The sequence below is a fragment of the Pezoporus wallicus genome, unplaced genomic scaffold, assembly GCF_028554395.1.
Source record: "Pezoporus wallicus isolate ANWC-B61680 ecotype Strahan unplaced genomic scaffold, APGP_CSIRO_Pwel_v1 scaffold_7107, whole genome shotgun sequence".
NCBI lineage: Eukaryota > Metazoa > Chordata > Aves > Psittaciformes > Psittacidae > Pezoporus > Pezoporus wallicus.
Genome location: NW_026642114.1, coordinates 5,744,114 through 5,760,369, shown reverse-complemented (window position 1 = coordinate 5,760,369; position 16,256 = coordinate 5,744,114). Strand labels below are relative to the sequence as shown.

Sequence of the window (16,256 nt, the reverse complement as noted above, 5' to 3'; positions counted from 1 at the left end):
ATGTTGGAACTGGTCTCCTGTCAAGCCCCAGGCTTCCAGAAAAATATCTCAGGATATAAATGCTTTGACAGATTTACTATCATAAAGGGTAATGTTGCAAAAGCCATATGCAAGTGAATGAAAGATGTAGATTGTCTGCATAAAGTTACCTCTAATTCGCATCAGATCTCCATAGCAATTAAAATCCATAGATAGGCTTGTGTTTTTTCTCAGGGAAATGAATAAAATCTAAACAACTCTTCACTAAGGGTCCATTTTTTAATAGTGTAGGGGATGGTGGGACTGAATCTAACAGCAGAGCAATTGTTCAGCCATGATCCTGCCTCCTGCCATGGCAAGGGCTATACAAGGAGGTAACCTGACCTGCCTGCGGACACAATCCACAGCCAGCCAAGGGTGAGGCCGGGCCGAAGGCAGGCCGTGCTGGCATATGGGATGGTCTTTTATTTCTCTCTCAGAGGATGTTCAGTGTTGTTACTTCATTAGCAAGGCTCAGGGACAATACAAACCAAGAGGGCCATTTTCCTTCCATTGTTACTGGAGTATTTTCCTAGGTTGCTGCCCAAAGTACACTTGCAGCTATACCAAATTAAATCAGTGCCATCTCCCTTTGCATTACATTTTTTCCAACAGAGACATTTTAGAAAGGGCTCATGCTCCACACACTGCACCCAGCTTTATGTCACCCTTTAGCTCTTCAAACACCAGCATTGTGCAGTACATTTGACAACTGCTGTGATAACCTATACTCTCCAGCTGCCAATCTGTCTCCTGCATGGAGCATAGGGGGGCACTTGTTGGCTAGCATGAAACACAAGCTCCATGAAACTCAGCAAATGCCAAGCCCCAGCACAGGCATCCTTGGCTTGGTTTAGTCCCTTTGCCCCTTACTGGGCTGTCTCAGGGTGCTTTCCTGGGTGCTGTGGCAGCGGTGACTCCCTCACCCAGGGTACACACTCCACGCAAGCACTGCTACCGTTGAGGGTCAGTATACCACCAGGAAAGGCCCGGGGGAGGCCACAGCCCCGAGGCGCCGTCGCTGGCAGCAGAGGCTCTGGGCCGGGCAGCCTCTGTAACATTGTGCGGTGAGGCAGTCAACCCGGCGTAGGCGGCAGAAGCCCTCTGAGCCCGGAGCAACCCCCTGAAAGATGCAAGGCCCGCACGGCACCCTCCCAGACCAGAAAGCCCATCCTGACACCGCGGCCTCGGGCTCTGACTTCCCGACACAGCGGCCATCTTGGAACTGCCTCAGAGGCGCGGGAGCGCTGGGCCCGGCCATTGGGGGAGGCGAGCGGCCCCTGCGACGTCATCACACCGCGCCCGCCGCAGGAGGGGATGGTGACCGCGGGGAGGGGACAGTCCGAAGCGTCCGTTCCGCCTGGGCCGTGCATTCTCTGTGCCTCTCGTTTCCTGGACTCATGGTCCCGCTGCTGGCATCCCCTGGGGATAGGCAGGAGCAGTGGGGAGGCCTGGTGAGTGCCAGGCTGCCCTTTATAGCACCCCTGGATCATCTCATCGCTTGTGTGTCAGGGGACAGAGGTTACCTGCAGAGAAAGCAGAGTTGAGCATCTAAGCAACACATTTAGGGAGGGACAATGTGTGGGCAAGGTTTCCTTCCCGCTTTGTGTGGATGTGGGCGTGGAGAGAAGCATTGCTGGCTCCTGGCTGCTCCTAGACAGGGCCCTTTGCCTGGTACAATGCTGGTGGCTTTCTCTCTGCTTCCTCTTGGCAGAGAACTGTATGCTCAGGCATGCTGTTTGCCTCTGAGATGTGGTGGGAGGAGTATGGGCATACTCTTGGAGTGAAAGCAGGTATGAAAAAAACCCTGTGGTCACTCCATTGTTGCTTTTGCACAGTTGGTACCATGTTGGTTTGGGTTTTGAGACAGCTTTGATTACTGAACTCAAGGAATTCATGTCAGCTCACTGTACCGTGGTTTCTGTGTTGGGGAGTGAAAGAAGGCACATGGGTAAAAGGCCACCAGATCAGAGGGCATGAACCCTGTAGGTTCAGGGACTTAACTTTTGGGTCCCTATCAAGGAAAGACAAATGCTGCTTATGTAGGATAGTTAATTTTGCAAAGTCATGCATGGATGTCACACACAATGGTAGGTCTTCAAATCATAGTAGCAATTGCACATCATGCGTAGTGTAAAACAAACCCAAGTAACAGCCATCTCCTAATTCTTTTCCTGTTCATCAGAGTCAGCTCCTCTCAGAACTCTTACTTATTACAGTTATTGATGCACTTTCATTGGAAATAAAGTTCAGGGATGAAATATATATCAAGACTACAGTACTGCTTCAGTGGAGATAGGATTTCATTTCAGTGTTACAGGAGCTCCTTTCTGAAGGTGGAGAACACCATAACATGCACTGCAGTGTGTCAATTCCCATGTGTTCTTTGTACCTATGTTTCTTTTGTCACGTCAATGATTTTTCATGTTTAAATGACAGTGGTGAAGCTAATCCTTCAGATTAAAAAAAACCCACCCTAAACCAACCAAATATCAAACTTGGATTTTTTTGTTTGACTTATTTTTATGTAGAAATGGCTCTAAAATTGCATTTCAACCGTTGTGAACTGGCTGTCAGAAGAGATGGCACACAGAAGAAAAATAATATTTACAAATAGTTTAATTCAACTTTTATACCAGACTTAGTACAATGTGTTACTTTTCATGCTAACACTGGCACAGGGGTCCAAACCCACCCCAAATCTTCACTTACCCTGCCATATTGCTGTTGCATTGCTTCTTACCCCTCTTAAGAAAGATTGTATATCAGTGGTAAAATAGAGGCTTACTTAATAACTGCAGATATTAATCCATAGTCTGGCACACACAGGTAACTGCCACTTGCATAAATCTCTTTTGTGATCTAAAGGTGTGATTAGTTAAATTTGATGAGACTAATTTGCAAGAATGTTTCTGAATGGAAATTCATGCAGATACAGGTTCTGGTTTTCTCTGATAGTCTTCCTGCTTGAATGCAGGACTATAAGGCACTTCCCAAATCCAGTCCCCTGCTGTTGAGATATTCTTAAACTTTTCAGTCTCCCTCTTAAAACTAATTAGGTTATTTTCCTTCTGTTATTCCTACTGTGAGGCTACACCATACTCTGAGCTCTGACAGCTAGACACTTTCTAGTTTCCAGTCTGAATGTATTCATAGCAGGTATAATCCCTTTTGGCATTGTGCCAAACTCTTGTTTTACTTTAGATACTTCTCCCTCTGTAGCATTTAGCCTTGATGTCACATATTGTCTTTTCCTTTGCTTTGTAGGTCAAAAAAAGGCAGATTCTTTTTCAATCTTCCCTAATGTAAGGACTACAGGAACCCATCTCAGAGAATATTTCACCTGACATTAACCTGTTTTTCCGATGGATGACCAAAGTTACTGGATTTGCTGTGTAGTGCACTAATGTTTTAGAGAAAAGTACTGGCCAATCTTTATTTCTTTTATCTTTTCCTAGTACATTTTAGGGTAATGTTTACCTTTTCTGTCACTCTGTCACACCAGTTACTAGTTCTGAAATCGCTGCCAGCTGGCAGTAAATACACCTGTGGACTTCATTTGCTGTGAAATGCAGTCAGTCAAACTTGGTCTTCAATGCTGTTGGGCTCCAGCTTTCTTATGCTGACACTGTCTACTGTGGAGTTTCAGAGGTATTAAGGAGCAAAGAAAAAAATGACTTAAAGCTGGAAAAACTATACTAGACCCTTCTGGGTTTAACTGCAATTTCTCACTGCAAGAGTGGTGAGTCAATGGATAGAGGACATCCTACCTTGGTGTGATTCTCATGGTGACTTCAGTGTTTTCTTCTAGCCTGCAGTGAAGGCATGCGATGTAGTTAAGTATATGTGATTTTGTTCCTGTGTTTTCTGTTATACACTGGACGAGATTTATGCCTCATGGACATCTAGAAGAGAATTTGGTATTATTAGTGCTCAATAGTCTGTTCAGAAAAGAGTTGTTTTTTTCAAGGAAATAAGTTGTGTTTTAGTAGCAGTATGGAAAAGGGTAATAGGGTGATCTGGAAACTTAATTTGAGTACTGAATGTTGCCTCTTGGATTTGTGTGTGTGATACTATGTAGGCTCAAATTAAACAGTGTAGATAGAAATTAGTTTCTGTCGCAATCTGTCACATCCATTTAATCTTGAGTTGCTTTGAAACTATTTGCGGGGTTTTAGAAAATGTCTTAGAGCGTTCAGGGTGCTGAGAAATTATACTCCTTCAGATCTGTGGTCATCTTCCACATTTATCCTCTGGGTAGCAACTGTGCAAGGAACTCATTATCTCCCCATGCAGCCATTAAGATTTTGAAGAGATAGTGTTTATTGGACATGATTAATTTTGAATTGGTCTATCATGTTAAAATCACATCATATTCTCTTGTGAAAATGGAGTTCCGTAGATTTGCAGCCGTCTTCTGATATGCCTGAAGAGGTTTGTTTTATACATAAGTAGTGACCCTAGAATATCCTTGTAGATGAAATATGTGAGGAGTATGGTTGAATAATTTGTGTGCCATGTATTGTGTGCAAGGGTGCTCACCCATCTGTCATTACTCCTGTTCCTTTAACAGCTAAGCTTGATTCTGTCCTATGGATGAAACTATTGTTTCACAAAGGACAGAAGATTCCTTCTTCAAAGGGAAATCTGCTAGGTAAAGCACAAATAATTACTCATGAAAATCTAGGACTAGAAGGGACTTCTGAGTTGTCTTGTCCCATCTTCTACTTTAGTTAGGCAGTCGGTTCAAAAACTTCAATGCCAGACCTCCAGTGCTTTCTCTTGTGACGCAGGTACTGCTGCTTCCTACTCCTCAAATGTTCAAAGTATTACTCTAAATTCTGATCTAAATTTATTCATGAAGAGATGGGGAGTTTGTGCCATTTTTGGATTTTAGCTTTTTCATTTTATCCTGTGTGCTTGCCATTTTGATATAGAAGCACCCTAATGCTGGTTTTGTCTGGTTTTGTAATTACAAATTTTGTAATTTCTATTTTTCTGCCTGAGGAGCATTTAACACACCTCTGGTAGATAAACCTCTTTCATCAGTGTGGGTGACTTTATTTTTTCACAGCCCTCTAGATTGCAGTTCATTATACCCCCAGACACAGTAATGAGGAATCATCGGAAAAGGAAGCACAAATGGAGAAAGTGACGGGTTTATGTAGCACAGACTATTTATGGAATTCACTACTACAGAATGCCATCAAGAGTGAGAATATTGTAGTATTAATGTTATTTATCATTCTGGGGTTTTATTTTGAATGTTTTTGTTAATTCTACTGGGTATTTGATCCTCTGTCTGAAGAGGACACCAATTGCACTGGTTTATGGGCATGTCATCGCAGAATGCATCCTAGTCCATAAGTATGGCATGTGTCTTACCCTTTCCTTTTGAGTGGCTGGAATTGTATCATAAAAAATATTGAGGTCCTAAGGAGATACGGATCTCGGGTCTGGCTTTTAACAGGATGACAGTTTCTCTTTGAAACTTCAGGTGGGAATCTTACTATTGCAATCTGATTGGTGTGTGGAGGAGAAGTGTGTTCTCCTCCTGGGTCTGATGTTTTACAGTTTTATAGCAGCACTTAAATATAAGGTCTGAAACTTCAGAATGTCACCTATTTACTATATAGGCCCAAACTGATCTCTGCGTCTTTGTGTTTAAGTTCCTCATCTGTTAATCAGGAGTGGTGTGCCTGCTTAGATTTCACACTGCTGTAATAAAAAATGTACTTGCATAGCCCCTGGTCAAATGCATCCCTTTGTTCTTGTCTGTGACCACTGAGCTCCACAGAAGGAATATTAATTGTGAGCAGAAAGCTTTCCATGAGTTTTAGGGGCTAATTGGATGGGATATTTAACATAAACCTTGATGTTGTTTTGGAACCAAAGCTTATTCTTGGTCAGCACACTTGTACATTGATTTTTCTCCATCCAGAGGTTACCAGCCAACTGAGTCGGTACGCTGCAGCTAAGAAAGCTTTTCATCACAGAATAGTGATTCAGTTGTGTAAACAAATGCACTGAGGTAGTCCCATGGTTAAATAACAGATGCTGAAAACGGTTTCTCTTGACTGCGTTATTAATGTTGACCGTCATGGTTTGGGGGCAATTGCTGACTCTATGAGCGAAAGACTGATGTGCTGAAAAGCCATATTTTTCTCCATGGTGTTTTCTATTGAAGTCAAACTATTTTGCAGGGAGACCTGCCAGAGAAGCTTAGCTCACGGGTTTCGTCCAAATCAGGATGAATTTGCATGGGACCAGATACAGAGCTGAATGGGGCCCTGTGTCTAATCAGCCCCTGATGTAAGCATCTGCTGCTTTGTAACCTGTACTGTGAGCTTCTCGAGCATACACTCTGCTACCGATACCTATGTACTGGGCTTCACCTATTTAATAGTGCTTTTCCTCTTGGCTGGTGCTCAGGAGTTGGTAGTCTGGCTCCCCTCCATCTCTCTTTGGGTGTAGAGCTGTGCACTTTCCATTCTTGGCTGGCAGTTGGGAGCTTTGGCAGGGATCTCTGATCTGAGTAAATATATGAGAGGGCATCTCTCCATTGCAGAGCTGTATGGCATTGCTTTCCCTAATCAATAATGAAAGAAAGATTGTAGGATGTGTGGAAATGTGTCGGGGGTCAGAAGGTGAAGGATGTTGTTGTCAGAAGCTGAGAAAGACATCAGGATTTTTGTGCACACTATTGAAAGGTTGAGTTAAAACAGTAAGTCACTAGGGTGATAGTCTAGTGAAACAGATCTGTCTGTATACATAAAATTTCCAGCTCCTAGTCCATGTAGGTAGTGTTCGATGAACTGTTGATGAAAGGAATTAGTTGGCTGGTAATTCATCTAAAAGATTGGCAGAGGATTTTGCAGGCTTACACCAGAGCTGGCCGGAGACAATAATCTCTTTTCTTGAAGAATGCTGAGGTCCTGACGCCCAGCTCGTTGGAATGAAACCTGAATGCTTTTTAATTCTTTGTGAGAGATTTTTTTTCACCCCCTCTTTGGTTTTTGTTTTTAGGAAGGAACAAAATGTTTCATTGTAATTTTGTCAATGATTCTGATATAATGGATTAAAAGAGTAAATGTCTTCCAAATCCCAAAGCCTTTTAAAAGAAGAATTCCATTCAAAACACATTAGAGCTGTTTTCTCCCCTGAATTTTTGCTGGAATTTAATTTTAAGCAAAAGTTTACACACTTCAGTGGCAGTGTGGGTTCCCTTGCAGCAGTGATATGCAGTGGAGAATAACTGTGAACAGGATTTTTTTTGGTCACGTTATATTTTATGCTATCCTGGAGGTGAAAGGGGTTGGTGGGAGGTTTACATCCACTTGGTAGCCTTGTACTGTGCCAAAGCAATGTAAAAAGGCCTTGGAGTGAATAAGTAACAAGAGAAGTCTTTGGTTTTTAACTGCCCCTGGATGAGAGAGCAGGATTCATCGATGCCTTACTGTATTTTTACAATTCCATTGCAAACTGTAATAGGACAGCAGGGGAAGAAAGAAGAGGTTAGTACAGTGCAACAGAGTAGGCTTCAGAGAGGAGACATTTTCTCTTGGCTCAAGGTTCTTGTGTCCTAGCCTCCTGGTGTGACTTGAAGGAACAGAGACTTAAATGGCAGCTATAGATTTGCCCAGAAGCTCCCATGGCTTCCATTTCATCTTCCTTTCCTCTTTCTAGTCAGACAGAAATGTGATCTCTTGACATCCACAGAACCCCCAATGACTTGTGTGTCATCCATGGCTAGCACTGAAGCTCAGTAGTCTCCTGACATGCATGTTGGGACCCTTTTTGGTCAGCCTTCACCGACCTCCCTCTTAGAGGTGGAAATGTGTACCTTTGTTTAAAAAGCAGCATGTTCATCTGAAGTTAACTAATTTTATCTGGGATGCCACTATTAGCTATTGGATGTTGTTTTGTGACTTCTCACATTTCAAGGGAGCTTGTGTTCAGTGATAGGATTTAGGCCTACCTGTAATCTGCAGCACCCTGTAATCAGCAGTTGTATTAGGAGATACAAACCTACAAGGAAGGTTCTGGGGAGCACACTGGTACATCAGGCAGAAAGGAGCTGTGACCCCATGGAACAAACTACTTCACTGGGAAACTGAAAGGCTCTACAGTGCTCATTTCTGGGTTGGCTGCTGCCCTGCAAAATGGCCTTCAATAATTCACTTTTATCTCTGTGTTTACCCCAAATGTGTGATGAAGATACTGTGTTAGAAGTTGTCCTCAGTAGTTGCTGGTGGTTTTAGTTTCAAGAGTAACACTCATTGTAGACTATTCTTTCAAAGATGTGGTTTGGTGCCATGAATTTGGAGGGGTAGCTTACTGCTAAAAACATTTTGGTTTTCATGCATTTCTGGATGTCAGCGTGTTTTATAGAAGCATGCAGGAGGTGAGCACTAGCTAGCATCCCTCCCTCTGGTCCCACCTGTGCAGAACAATAAGGTTGTTCAGTAGAGTAAATCAGGGAGCCTTCACTCAGGTTCTTACAGTTGTATTTAAGTTTGGAGGGGGGTACTGAGAAACATAGAGGCATAAGGCTCTGCTCACCCTCCATCTCAGATGGTGCTGTGTAAGAAAATTCAGGTAATTCCAAATACTAAAGCTGGGATAAAGGCTAGTTTGGCTTTGGGAACAGCACACAATTATCTTAATTTATCCACAGAGCACAACTATTCACCAGATTATTGCCCTCAATAAGCGCAGGACTATACTTTTTACTATTTTTTTTTCCCTATTTGCCCCCAGCTTATGCTCTTCCGCCAGCATTTTCCAAATCTGAAAGAATTGGTTAATTTTGTCTAATGGTGTAAATCTGTGCGTTTACCCTCACTGTAGCAGTGTTGCTGTCAGCTTATGTTTTGAATCAAACCCAGAAAAGTGGTTTAAAGTGGATTGTGGGGTGGTTTTTTTTTTTGGTTGTTGTTTTTTCTTTTGTTTGTTTTATGTGTTTATATATATACATATACACTAAAATCAGTATTGTCTATGTAAGGAGTTAAAATAGTACAAATCATAGTCCCTGAATCTTGAATACTATAGAATAATATATATGTTTTAAATTTTATTATTATAGAATAATATACATGAAACTATTGTTAGATGTATGAAAGTTCAAATTTTAAAAGGTTGTATTTTTTTTTCCCTGCCTCTCTGAGACCTTTTAGGGTGGCATTCTTAGGTAAATATTGTCTCAGGAACTAGAGCTTTAAGACAGCTCTTTAATATTCTGAAGTATCTCTACTACAGTATAAAACCACTGTAGCATGGAGGTAGCACAGAGCTGTGTACTCAGATTCTGCAGCCTTGGTCTCTAAAACTAGGTTCTGAAGTGTATATTTTGATAATAAAGATTTACTACTTTTTCAGTCATGTTCTGAAAAACAACTCCATGAAAGTCTATGTCTGCATTTCACTGTCTTCTGAAGCTGCTAGCTGCTACTATTAAGAACTTTGTTTAATGGTTCATTTATAAGTGGCAGTGAAAAAATAAAGACTGATAGGGTGGTTGGGTTTTGTGGTGTTGTTTTTTTGTTTTGTTGTTGTTGTTTCTTCTTTTTTATGTGTGTGTGGTTTTATATCAAGATCTCTCCTTCCATTTAAAGATTGGTTTATAGTCTGCAATTAATGATTACTCTGCAACTCTGATGTTAATATCGCCTGTTTACAGCTGCTGTATATTAATATAGTCATTTGGCCATGTTAGCCCTGATATACCTGCTGAGCTATCTTTCAGACTGAGCAGGATGGAGATGCCAACCATCTCTTCCTTAAGGAAAAATCATTATTAGAGGTCGGCTACTCTTGGGATACCAGCATCCCTATTTCCACATGCTTTCCAAACTGTGGTCTAGATGAATTTTTCTCTGAGGAACTAAAAATTTGTGTTTATTGCTGAAGAGCAAGCAGACACTGTATCACAGGGCAGGAAAGCAGAACATCTGCAGCTGGAACGTGTACGCATTGAAACAATGTTTTTTTTTGAGCATGGGATTTTGGCTGTGATAATCAGGTTTAACGTTTTCCTTCATCGTTGTTTCTCTTTGGGGCTTTGTTTTGTTTTACCTACAGGGGCAAGAGGCCTTTGACAAGACTTCTTAATATGTAACAAAAAGATAAGGAACACCATTAGAATCAACAGTGTCTCTTACATTTTTTTGTGTTTTTTTAGAAGACTGATTTTTTTACTCATGTCCAAGTTTCTAAAATTCAGCCTTTTTCAGGAAAAAAAGAATAAAATCTGTTTGATTTGAATTTGGGCATGTAAGTGACAGAAGAGATTGGGTTAGAGAAGGAATTGGTGTTGGTGAGGTGGCAATGAGAAGCAGTGAGGAAAAAAGTTCTGAAATAATTTTTACCTTTCCTTGGACTGAACTAGAAATTCAGTAACTACATTTGACAGATAATCTAAAATTTAGAAGTTTTTGCTAAAATTGTTTAGGTTTGGGGTGGGAGTTTTGGGTTGCTTTTTGAATGCATCAAAATGAAGTAGAAGAGGAAAGAGGGAATACTCAAACTAGGACGAGGGCTTCAGCCTGTGCTCTCAGAGCACCTGTCTGGGAGAGAGGGACTGGGCTTTTCTTCTGCAGTAGCAGCAGTTTGTGGGTTTTATCCAGTGAAAGTTCACTATAAAATCCAAACCAGCTGGACAGAGGACAGGAGTTCTGTCTTTCTCTATTCCTCCGGGTGTTGTATCCTGACCACTGGGCTGTGAAATTATTCTTGCTCTCTTTTTGCTGTAAAGTATCTTGAATTCCTTCTTCTACAGCCTCTGAAAGAGATTTTTGAGGCATGAGTATAGCTTTGCAGCTAGGAGCACTAATGAATCCTGAAAATGTGCTTGTGGAGTCGAATATTTCCAAGATTAGGCAGCAGCTCCCAAGCCTTTTCAGAGTACAGGCTGGGCTGGTCACACATCTTTCATACAGAATTCAGAGCCTCAGTTGCCCCTCAGGCATGTTTTGTTTTCATGGGATTTGTGTCTGCACATACACAGTAGACACCCGGCAAATCTGAGCATCTCTATTGCAGAGGTGCAGTGGCAAAGTGACTCCACAGTGATGGAGAGTAGGCTGAGAAGAGAGAAGCTTGCTAGCCAGAGTAGCCAGTTCCTCTTGCAAAGGGGACTAGAGGAGCCAGGGCAAAACCAAATTTTCTTAGAGGGTGGAGCAGTTAAGGAAGGTAGCAAGAAAGCAGGAGGGATAAGCACAGCAGTGAAGCAGCCTGAGAAGGCTGCTGAAGGACCAGGGCTGGCAGAGACAAGAGGCTGGTACTGAAACAGCAGAAACAGGGGAAAGAAATTGTTTCTTAGATGCGTCCTCACAGGTTCCATTGGCCCCAGGAGGACAGCAGCACTTCCTCCAATTTACAGCAACAAACTTTTCAAGTGCATCTAAATAAAAGCTGCCAGAGGAGGCACTGCAAACACAGACTTTGTTTCAGTTAAACCTCCAGGCAGAGTGCTTGCGCTAGCAGTTAACTACAAGCATTTCAACGTTTAGTTGTAGGTGATACTCGGGTTACCTGAGTAACTCTGTAGTCCATGGAGGTGCAGGACCTTAGGATGGGCAAGCTCTGGATTCATGTGTTGTGGATCGCTTTCTAGGGGTCTCCAGCACTCTCCATCGCCTGTAGGGAGCCTGGCTTAATACCAGGTAGTGTGACTATTGCCATGTCCTTTCCCAAATAAGGGGAGATAATTTGATCTCAATCTGGTATCAACATACTGAAAACACAAGAACTTTTTTTTTAGTGTGACATACCTAGTTCTGGACCATCACTGGATTTATTCTAACTTCCTCTTTTCACTCATGTTTAAAAGAAAAAACAAAAAAACCCACAACCCCACAACATACCAAAAAACCCCCCCAAAACATAACCCTGAAAACCAACCCCAAATGCAGTAGGGTTTTCTTTTTTGGTTGGGTTTTTTTTTTGTTTGCTTCTTTTGTAATTTTTTAGCAGCTGCATCTCCTGAGGTTCAGTGGAGCAGGGAGCAGAGGTGACCGCTATGTACTCTTCTGGAGATTGGGTTGTTCGCAAGATATACCCTAGTCATGCCACTATCTGCTAAAGTATGCAATTGAACCCAGTGCTATGGGGAGCATGCTCACTTTGAAATGGTGTTTTAGCTAGCCTGTCTCACCCTGGCACTGTTGGGTTTTGCTCCACATTACCCACTATCTAAGCTGTCACTCAGTATGTTTGACTGGTTTAAAAACAATTATACCACTGGTCCCACCTTAAACGTGTAACCTTTGACCACAACACTGGGGAATAAGAAGCAGAATGGCTTTGAAAGTCAATGTGCTGCCAACAACAAGCCTTGCAGCAATGGGTTAAGCAGGGCCGTCCCTTAGACTGTCACTCACCAGACTTATTTTTGAGTTGACCTGCTAGGATTTTTCCCTTTTCTCCCACCCCTTCCTCTTCTCTTTTTCCCTCTTTATTCTCTTTCTCAAATCTCTTTTGATTTCATGCTGGCTTTTTAAATTGAGGATAAAGTTAATTCACCACACAATGCCGCAGCTGGAATGAAATACGGCCAGTTGCCCATGTGGAGGGGAGGGCTTTGTGCTGGCTGGGGGTGGCTCGTTGCATCTCCTAAGGCCACTACGGGCTGTCACTGATTTATTGATAGTGCCTCTAGTAACAAAGCAAGAAGTTAACTAATTATGAACATATGGTTCAGCTCATGCTTGACTCAGCAGCCACCTTGTTAGCCTGCAGCTGGCTAGGTGTTCAGAAGCAGGAGAAGAGGAAAGTTTTGGGTGGAAGGTGTGGTCCAAAGTCCCACTGGCAAGCCAGAGGGAGACTTGATTGATCCTAATCTATTCTTTTTTTGTTAGGAGGCAGCATGTTGCTGTCAGGAACAGCTTGGTAATAACAGATTTGTAGCCTCTAAGTCCTTGTGGTTATAGTCAGCATGCGACACTTGGTCGGCTCCTTGTATGCTCTGTACTTAATTGGTCTCAATGGTGGGGTCTGAAATGAGACGGTAGTTCAAGGTGCAACACATGCTATACCTGAAATTGCAGCCTGTGAGTTGCTGCACAGATGTCAGCTTTTTACCAGTGGACTTACCACTGGGGACCCGGAGGGTCCGTTCAGAAAGGCACAAGGGATATCTGAGAGGACCCTGCAGATTTTCAGTGCTTAATATGGAATTAATTAGAGGAAAATTTAGAGAGAGACAGAGAGAGAGTGTGTGGCTGGTGGAGGAACAAGGAGGGGAGACACACAACTTGTTAGGAAGTTATCAAGGTGGATTGCAATTTTGTTTGCATTGAGTGGTCAGCATGCATTGTCTGGACACAGGGGAGTATTTTATGAGAATTGATACCATCTAAAGGGGGGAGGAGGGTGTCTCCTGTCCATCTGTTGGTCTTTCACAAATGAATTGAGCTATGCACAGGATTCAAAACAGTGTAGTTAGAGGCTATTTTTTTTCATGGACAGACATTGTCTCCAGGAGGAGTGAGCTTATTGCTGTCTGGACTCTTAAAACATTTTTTTGGGTTCTTACAGTTTGCTTAACTGGAAGTGCTGAGCATAGAAAGATAGCAATTTTAATAATATGCAGCAGAAAGAACTCCAGGGATGAATGATTTGACAAATTAACAAATGGGTTATTTTATGACTGTCTATACAAAGCAAAATTGGGTTATCTGTATACTGAGATATATTGGCAAGGCCACAGTCAGAAGGTTGAGGGAGATGGTTAGCGACTTCTACTAGGCACTGGTGAAGCAGTGTCTGAAATACTGCATCTAGTTCTGGTCTTCACAATACAAGAAAGTTGTTGACAAACTGGAGAATCTATCAGGAGGGCCATAATGCTGGTCAGGAGGCTGGAGCATGTAAGGACTGGGGAGCTGGTTTTGCTTAGCTTGGGGGAAAGAGCTAAGGGAGTTTGATGGCAATCTTCCACTGACATGGGGAGTATAGAGAGGACAGGACAGCCCTTCAGACATGCAGAGTGAAAGAACTTGGGATGGTCAAAATCTGACACAAGTTATGTTCCAACTAGATATGAAGTGAGGAAAAAAAACCCCACAATCACCTCCCACCCCCCAAACTGCTGAACATGATAAGCTAGGGAGGCTATGGAATAGCTGTGCCTGGAGGTTTTCATAACTTGCCTTGGTTAGATCCTGGGTAGTGTGATGTAAATTCAAAAGGGACTCTTAATTTTTCTGTGACCAAGCTGCAGCTGGAGCACAGCCCAGGGCCTGGAACAGAGTGATATGCTTCACATCTTGTCACGCACTGCTGTGCTGGCTGTCTCGCAGCTCCAGTGTCATACCATGCTGCACATGGCAATTATCATTGTCCCTCCTATAATGAAATGAGTTAGAACAGTTGATTAGTGGGTAAAGTCAGTCTGCACACAACAGTTTGGAATATAATCCCCCAGATACAGCAATAGCTTTGCTTAGAAGAGGCTGTGCTTTAAACCATGGCTGGCTGGTTAGAGCAGAAATGAGTTTTGAGGCTAAGTGCCTGTCCTTCAGCTATTTTTTTATTGCCTCCTGTGAGAAGATGCTGCAGTTGCGTATGAGTTGGGGACCAGAATGTGAGGGACCCTGTAAGACCTTATGCTGCTGCTGAAGGTGGTTTGAGCTCACCTGGTTGACTACACTGCTGCAGGTTGGAAGCACTGATGTAACTTGTACTGGAGATTCAGGATGTTGAGATGTTAATCTCTAATTAAGTCACCTAAAGAAGGTGGAGGGGTAAATTCTCGGGCTATTAAAGCTGCTTTTACAGTAGATTTCTGACTAAAGCCTTGCTTTTTGTTTGCATGCTATGGAACCAAAAAGGGATAGTGACTTTTTAATGATACCCCTGTGTCAGTATCTCTGTTGTGATATACATATTAAACAAAGAACTGAGACTAAATATTTAGACTTAAATTCTCATTTGTGTCACCATAATTGTTTGTGAGAGAAAGATCTGAAGGAAGCAGCACTTAATCCCAGTGTAGCACCTTGTAAGCCTTTCTGTATGGTGCAGATTTGGTGCTTCCCTTTTTCTTCTCAGGATCCATTTCTGATCCATTCTTTATCCAGCGAAGCAGCATGGACCAGTGGAGACCTTTATAAAGCAGTGGCAGCATTCCTTACTGCATGAAACAGGCACTGCTTTGGTCTGTGGCAAGTGCAGGTCATTTCAGAAGATGAGACCGTGTTCTCGAAAATTCAAACGAACTAGGCTGTCTGGATCAGTTGGTGGTTTTATACCTAAGTCCGAAAGAGACATGTGGGTGCAGATTTAAATGATGATCCAAAAATCCTGTAAATACTCAGGAATGTGTGAATTTGAGCCCAATTTCAGATTTGCTGCCAGGGAGATGCATTTCCCCAGTTAGAAGGAGCTTTTCTGACTTCAGTTTGAAGTTATTCCTACAAGACACAGCTGTATCTGAGTAGGAACAGTTAGTTGGTTTAGCTGGTGCCAAATGGGAATTGGGTAGCGGTGATCATAGTTTTCTGGACACCTTATTTTCTCTGGAGTTGGCTGAAAGGGGAAAAAAAGCGAGTAGACGTCCTAGTGCTAATAAATGAGACCAGCACATACAGATCAAAGGCAGAGACTGTAATGAGCCCTTACAAAGTGAAAACCTGTGTTCTCTGCAAGTAACACTGTGTTCTTGCTCAAGCCTGTTGGGGACTTGGAGCTTCTTTACTGCTCCGTTAATGAAATTACTTGTCTACAGGTGCTGATGTTGCACAAATGTTGTTACACCTCTAATTTTATACTCAAAACCTTATTTCTTTCCAGAGAGCATTACATCATTACAAACAAACTCTTAGGGTGTGTTCCCATACAAAATTCAATGGATTTCCCCATCTGCTGATTTCCTTTGGCTTCCCAGCTGAAACCCAGATCTGTGTCACGATGCTCCTGTTGTGACACTGATTGCTGCTCCCTTTCCCGCCAAACGCAGATGTGGTCATTAGGATGACTTGCATCCTGCTGCAAGCAATATGTCCGATCTTTACCTTACAAAGGTATTGTTTAAAGGGCTCTGGAGATTTTGAACAAACTGGCCTGGCAGGGGGACTTTCAACTTCCCCTCCCTTATGGGCGCAACAACCTGTGTTTGTAAACAGAGCTTAAAAGGAGTGGTGGGAGCCACCAGAGGACTATCAGGTAGTTAATTGGATGTCAGCTCCCTGCCGGGGTTGGAGGCTAATGAGTCATCCCACATAAAGGAAACGGCC

General features: G+C 42.7%; 1 protein-coding gene across 2 annotated transcripts in view; it reads left to right on the top strand.

The window, feature by feature from the left end:
• Positions 1-1,550: 1,550 nt before the first annotated feature.
• The window catches only part of OSTN (osteocrin), a 104,288-nt gene continuing 89,582 nt past the window's right edge, over positions 1,551-16,256 (top strand). The window contains exon 1 of one of the 2 annotated variants that reach the window (XM_057427327.1): positions 1,551-1,811. The gene's annotated coding sequence lies outside the window, so the exon portion shown is untranslated. Of the gene's footprint in view, positions 1,812-4,587; positions 4,673-16,256 lie in introns of those variants that run through there. The other variant, XM_057427328.1, reaches the window with a different exon arrangement.